The sequence below is a fragment of the Oncorhynchus gorbuscha genome, linkage group LG04 (assembly GCF_021184085.1).
Source record: "Oncorhynchus gorbuscha isolate QuinsamMale2020 ecotype Even-year linkage group LG04, OgorEven_v1.0, whole genome shotgun sequence".
Lineage (NCBI taxonomy): Eukaryota > Metazoa > Chordata > Actinopteri > Salmoniformes > Salmonidae > Oncorhynchus > Oncorhynchus gorbuscha.
Window position 1 is genome coordinate 23,105,301 of NC_060176.1, and position 6,956 is coordinate 23,112,256.

Here is a 6,956-nt window from a genome sequence, read left to right on the forward strand (position 1 = left end):
ACATCAAAACTCAGAAGAACAGAGAGGGTCTCCTCAGTCTGGCGCTCCCCACCAGGTCTGTGTCTCACCAAAAGGCGTGCATCACAGACCAGGGATCCTCAACTTCAGTCAATCCACCTCAACACTACCCCTGTTATCACTCCTTTCAACTGCGCTCTGCTCCAGAGAGAAAAGCAGGCCACAGCTTTCGTTCCGAGTCGGGGAACGTGAGTCCACTTCTGGATGCTTTGACCAAATTGACAGAACCCAACTCCTTCTTTAACCAGCCTGATTCCACAAACTTTTTGATGCCAAAAGGCATGGATCCACTTTGTCCATGAATCATACTCCTACAGGGCAGAGTCATCTCAGGCAATTTTCTGATCATTGGTGTGAGGCCTGTCATGCAAACAGCGTCCGCCTGAAAATTGTTGTCCTCCCCCAGGCCCCTTGAAATGTCTCTGAGACCCCCTGAGGCTCCCTAGTTGAGAATCACTGTTGTAGTGTAAGTATGCAATACATTTTCTTTGGTATACCTTCCCAATCTGACATCTTAGTTAAATTGGATCGTCTTACGCCATGACTGTAATGGCTGCTAAGTCATATGGCTAAAAATATAAACACCCAAGCGTTCTCTGCTCTCATTGCTTATGACAGAAATTAGAATAACCAAGAATTCTGCCTAAAGGCACATCTGTAGTGTAAAATGACTTTGTATTTTACTAACAGGACATCAGCGGTGAAAGGTGTCCTCACACAATTAATTGAAGAATAGGCTAAGCTTCATGGGTTGACACAGGAAACAACAACAAACTCTAAACACCTATACTTCTCCTTAGTCTACACCTGATTGAACTGCTTTTAACACCACTTTCCTCAGCTGACATGGCAGACATCAGTTCTGACTCATTAGAATTACATCAGTCAAATGCACAGAGGTCATTCACCCTGGAAATATCCATAGAGGCAGAAATGAAAAAGAGGAGAACATAAGTTACTGGAGAATATAGAAGTAACTGTACATTCACTGGTTACTGTTTGTACTAGAGAACATTTGGTGACTAACTTTGGGTACAGTCTGACTAAGATGTGTAATCGGAAAGACATGATTCAACTACTGACAATATAAACATGTGTTGACATCATTTGGGAGGATGAGGCAGGGTATAGTATATAGTATTTTATTTGTATTGCTGTTAAAATTCCCTCTGCACTCACAAAGGTATATGTCTGACGTATCACAAAATACCTGCAATTCCTCATCATTGCCAGTATCATCTGGACCTGGGTTTTCCCAATGAGGTTGGGTTTCATTGATCATGACATTAGGTTTCTCTTTCCTTTCTGGTGTTTGACATATCTGTGTTGAAAAATAGGGAATGCTCTAGAATCATAGGAATAATCTAGAACCTGGTTCAATGGTAGGGATTGATCTAGAACAGGGTTGAAAAAAAGGCGGACTGCGGGCCAAACAGGGCCATTATAATTGTTTTGGGCTCCCCAAAGTTTTAGGTCAAAATAAGACTACAATCATCAGGAACTATGCAAAAATCTGTTCACCAAATACTCCCACGAATAGATAACTAGATGTGATCGCGTTTCAATGTAATCAAAGTATGAAATTATTTTGATTTATAAATACAATCTAATTTTTGGCTTAGTTGTGGTCAATTTTTAGTATACAAATTATTATAATTATGTTCTGACATCTGGATCATCCCCTCCGACAAAAATCGGCCAGAGGCTGAATCTATATAGTTGCATACCAGATTTTGAATAATGAATTATATGGAATGGTCTAGAGCAGGGGTGTCAAACTCATTTTAACCCGAAGGCCGGCTGACATCAAATATATATTTCCTTGCCTCAAAATTATGAATTGACGATGCTCCCGGCTCTCTAGTGATTATTAGAGCTGGACAGACAGTCAAGAAACGGTAGTTTCATTTTTAGTCACCGGCGGGCAGGATTGGAACCCCCGGTCCGAATATTTGACCCCCCAACACACACACACACATACATACACATTTCAGTGTGATGTGCATCAATTAAATAAACATTGGGCATACTTTGAATGGGGGCAATATCAAAGAAACAATTTATTGCACTCAACTTTCTGCAAACAGCAGCAGACTCCATCATTATTTTATAATAGAAACCGAAAGCTGCGCGGCAGAGAGTGAAAAACTAATCTCAGTTTGAGGGGCGGGGCAGGTCAGATGTTATATATAGACTGCTCAGATGAACACTGACAGAGCTATCACCATCTTTCATCGGATAAGTTTCAATTGTCAGCATACGGATTTCTAACAGTATTTCTTAAAACAAATTTGCAAGATTTCACAACAACAACTTCTCAACAATATCCACTGAACATGTAAGTCATTTTCCATTATTAAGCTACAACAGGCCTATTTTACAGAAATGTACTGGAGAAAAAAGCTGAACAGCATATCAAGCAAATTATCTTAGAATTTGTTAGTTATTACAATGGGCTGAATAAATGGTAATGTTAAAGCCTGTAGGTAAATATAAAAAATGCATTTGTATAATGTCATGTGTGTACGACTCCCTTATGTCTTTCAATCATCTCATAATGATTGTCATTATATACCAGCAATTTAAGGCAGCTGAAATGTTGGATAGAGACGCTCTGGAGACAAAACTTAAATGTAAATGTAAAATGTAAATGTAAATATTGTTAGCCTTATTATAAGGATCATACATGCTTTTAACAAGTTATAAAGCATTACACCTGTAGGCTTTAAGTAAAGTGTTACTAAACTAATTCATTCAAAACATTCAATTGAGCTATGCTAATGTAAGGCCAAATAAATAATACATGAAATCCTCTTTCAGATATCTATCATGGAACTCACTATAACGCTTTTGAACGGGAACTCACTTCCCTGACAGTTCCGCCACACACCACCGTGGGGTCTCTCAAGAGTTTGATTCAACAACACTTTGAAGTGGCCACAACAAAGCAGAGGCTGTTAGGTGTCAATGGGAACAACATCAGTCTCAGCGATGATTCAAAAACTTTGAGCGACTGTGGCCTGCATTCAGGATCTAAAGTGATGGTGCTGATTACGGAGCCCGCTCCTATCCAGGTGTTCCTGAAAACGAAAGGGGCCAGACACACACATATGATGTGGTGCCTGGTGAGACTGTAACCCAGTTCAAAGCCAAGGTACAAAACAAGGAGGCAGTCCCTGCCAACCAACAGAGGCTGATTCATGAGGGTAGGCAGCTCGAGGATGGCCAGATGCTGGAGAACTACAACATCAGAAATCAAAGCACCATCTATCTGACGCTCCGTCTAAGAGGAGGCTGAAGAAACCCAGTATCGACCTGAAACCACCTGTCACATGAAGCCCTTAACTTATTATGCATTCCATGTCTATAGAGAAAAAGCAATCAATCTTGAACAAAAATGTGAATTGTCCTACATTTGTATTCAATTGTAAACTTTAAATTAAGCATGGCTGATATAGGCGTATATATTAATGAGATTGTTATCAAGTAATAAACATGTATAAAACTAAAACTGTCAACCATCATTGTCATGGCTCCAACTCAAAAGAAAAGACAAAGCAACATAAGGTACTGGTCAGTTTCTTGTCCGTTGTGCTATTGCTCTCTTATTTGACATGATAGAGACAGAGCAGTAACATTTACAGTTGAGTTGACTCAAATTGAGACAAAGCAGTCCACTTGAGGAAACTCCGGCCCGGCCTTGTCATCAATATACACAATGTTTCATGGTCTGATGAAAATCCTAAACGTTATACATTCAGATGGTTTTAAATTAGTTTGATTCAAGGCCGAAACAGTTACTATTATTCATTTCCTACAGCACTTTTGCTTTGCTTCATCTTAAACTATACAAATATAAATGTGTATCTATGAAGAATAGGTAACATATATTTACCATTGCTCAAACCAAAATACACCTTGGCACAAAGGAAGCATACTCAAGTGTTTCAATTCATTAAATATTTTAAATATCAGTTAGAATACAATTAAGACGTATTATTTCAGTTATAGGTTATTTTGCATGTGAGCAACACATTGAATGTGTTAGGATTCCTGTTAGTTTTGCACCTTGTGTAGCATTTGACCAAAGTCCTAAACACTACCCCAGTCAATTTGCCTGGTTGTACCAGCTTGCTGCACTGGCATTCACAGGCCAGCCCTTGTAACATTATGTAACTCCTGAGGCACACACACGGTGCCCTCTTCATTCAGTCATTTGGGAGAAGATCTTGGGAGGCTTCACTTCCTCACAGATGCAAGCTAAGCATTCCACAATGATGCCACCAATTTGGTCAACAGCATTCGAAACTGAAAACACAAAAACACAGATTGGCAACAGAGCACCACGGTATATTCCAAATGTATGCATCCTTAAAAAGAAAATCCAATGAGAACTGCTCACCTGTACAGACACATAGTTGATGTTGATGAACTGGAAGGAGGTCCACACTTTCCAGTTCATCTTCAAGGCAGGCCAATAAATACTATTCACCTTTCTGTGGAGTCTGCCCCCCTCTTACCCTAAAACAGCATTAGAATGGATTCAAATGAATGTACAGGCATGACAATAGCTGTCTGTGCCCAATAATGTTTGTACCATCTTTTTGTGCTACTACCATATTGTGCTGCTGCCATGTTGTGTTGATAGAAGACTTCCCAAGGCCGAGAGAATGCCACTGAAAAACACGTAGACAGTTTATTTGTTGTCATGGTGGTGGTCAGAATTGAAGAAAGTTTTCTTCAAGTGAATTCAAACAATGTAACTATGATAAAAGCAACTGTTGTCAGGAAAGACAAGGGGGTTCTCAGAGCAGAAGCTGATTGGCTGAAAAGACAGAGAAAAGTTGAAAGGTCTTGGCAAAGGACACATTTACCTTGGCGTAGTTTGCAAATCAAAGTAGCCCCATATTCTTACGAGTCAACCACAAACAGGGTTGGGGTGTAATTGATTACATGTAAACTGAAAATACAGATACTTTTGAAAAACTAGATGATTTCTTCTCAGATGACTTTGAAATTCAGAAAAGACATTAGCAAAAATACATTATGAAACCTTTATTTTCTCAATAACATTCAATTTAATATTGAAAAAGTTGCATTTGGGGCCTCCTGAGTGGCGCAGTGGTCTAAGGCACTGCATCGCAGTGTTGCGGCGTCACTACAGCCTGGGATCGAACCCAGGCTGTGTCAATGCCGGATGTGACCATGAGTACCATGCGGCGCACAATCGGCCCAGCGTAATCCGGGTTTGGGGAGGGTTTGGCCGAGGGGGCTTTGCTTGGCTCATCGCGCTCTAGCGACTCATTGTGGTGGGCCTGGCGCCTGCAGGCTGACTTCAGTCATCAGTTGAGCGGTGTTTCCTCCGACACATACGTGCAGCTGGCTTCCGGTTAAGCGGGCAGGTGTTAGAAGCACGGCTTGGCGGTTCATGTTTGAAAGCAAACACTCTACATCAAAACTCAGAAGGACAGACAGGGTCTCCTCAGTCTCGCGCTCCCCTCCGGGTCTGCTTCTTACCAAACGGTGTGCATCACAGACACCAGGGATCCTCAACTTCAGTCGATCCACCTCAACACTTCCCCTGTTATCACTGCATTCAGCTGCTCTCTGCTCCGGAAAGAAAAGCAGGCCACAGCTGTCGTCAGTCTCAAAGGTTACATCCGTTTCCAAAACACTGCCCCCATCATCTACCGGCTGCATGTCATGTTTTGTATTTGAAACAGTACCAAACTAAAACCTGAGATATTTTGGTTTGTTTGTTTTTAGTTTTTGTTTCTTGAGGCCTGTCATGCAAACAGCGTCCGCCTGAAAATTGTTGTCCTCCCCCAGGCCCCTTGAAATGTCTCTGAGACCCCTGAGGCTCCCTAGTTGAGAATCACTGTTGTAGTGTAAGTATGCAATACATTTTCTTTGGTATACCTTCCCAATCTGACATCTTAGTTAAATTGGATCGTCTTACGCCATGACTGTAATGGCTGCTAAGTCATATGGCTAAAAATATAAACACCCAAGCGTTCTCTGCTCTCATTGCTTATGACAGAAATTAGAATGACCAAGAATTCTGCCTAAAGGCACATCTGTAGTGTAAAATGACTTTGTATTTTACTAACAGGACATCAGCGGTGAAAGGTGTCCTCACATACTTAGTGAGAGAATAGGCTAAGCTTCATGGGATGGCACAGGAAACAACAACAAACACTAAACACCTATACTTCTCAGAAGTCTACACCTGATTGAACTGCTTTTAACACCACTGACCTCAGCTGACATGGCAGACATCAGTTCTGACTCATTAGAATCACATCAGTCAAATGCACAGAGGTCATTGACCCCTGGAAATATCCATAGAGGCAGAAATGAAAGAGGAGAACATAAGTTACTGGAGAATATAGAAGTAACTCTACATCCACTGGTTACTGTTTGTACTAGAGAACATACGGGTGAATAACATTGGGTACAGTCTGACTAAGATGTGTAGTCTGAATGACATGATTCAACTACTGACAATATAAACATGTGTTGACATCATTTTGGGGAGGATGAGGCAGGGTATAGTATATAGTATTTTATTTGTATTGCTGTTAAAATTACCTCTGAATTCACAAAGGTATATGTCTGACGTATCACAAAATACCTGCAATTCCTCATCATTGCCAGTATCATCTGGACCTGGGTTTTCCCAATGAGGTTGGGTTTCATTGATAATGACATTAGGTTTCTCTTTCCTTTCTGGTGTTTGACATATCTGTGTTGAAAAATAGGGAATGCTCTAGAATCATAGGGAATGATCTAGAACCTGGTTCAATGATAGGAAATGATCTAGAAAAGGGTTCAGCAAAAGGCGGACTGCGGGCGAAACCGGGCCACTATATATGTTTTTGGCTCCCCAAAGGTTTAGGTCAAAATAAGACTACAATCATCAGGAATTATGCAGAAAT

The 6,956-nt window shown here is 40.8% G+C and overlaps 1 pseudogene; it reads left to right on the forward strand.

Annotated features, from left to right (window-relative positions):
• The first annotated feature begins 2,847 nt into the window (after nucleotides 1-2,847).
• Nucleotides 2,848-3,476, forward strand: LOC124033154 (annotated as a pseudogene).
• The last annotated feature ends 3,480 nt before the right edge of the window (nucleotides 3,477-6,956 follow it).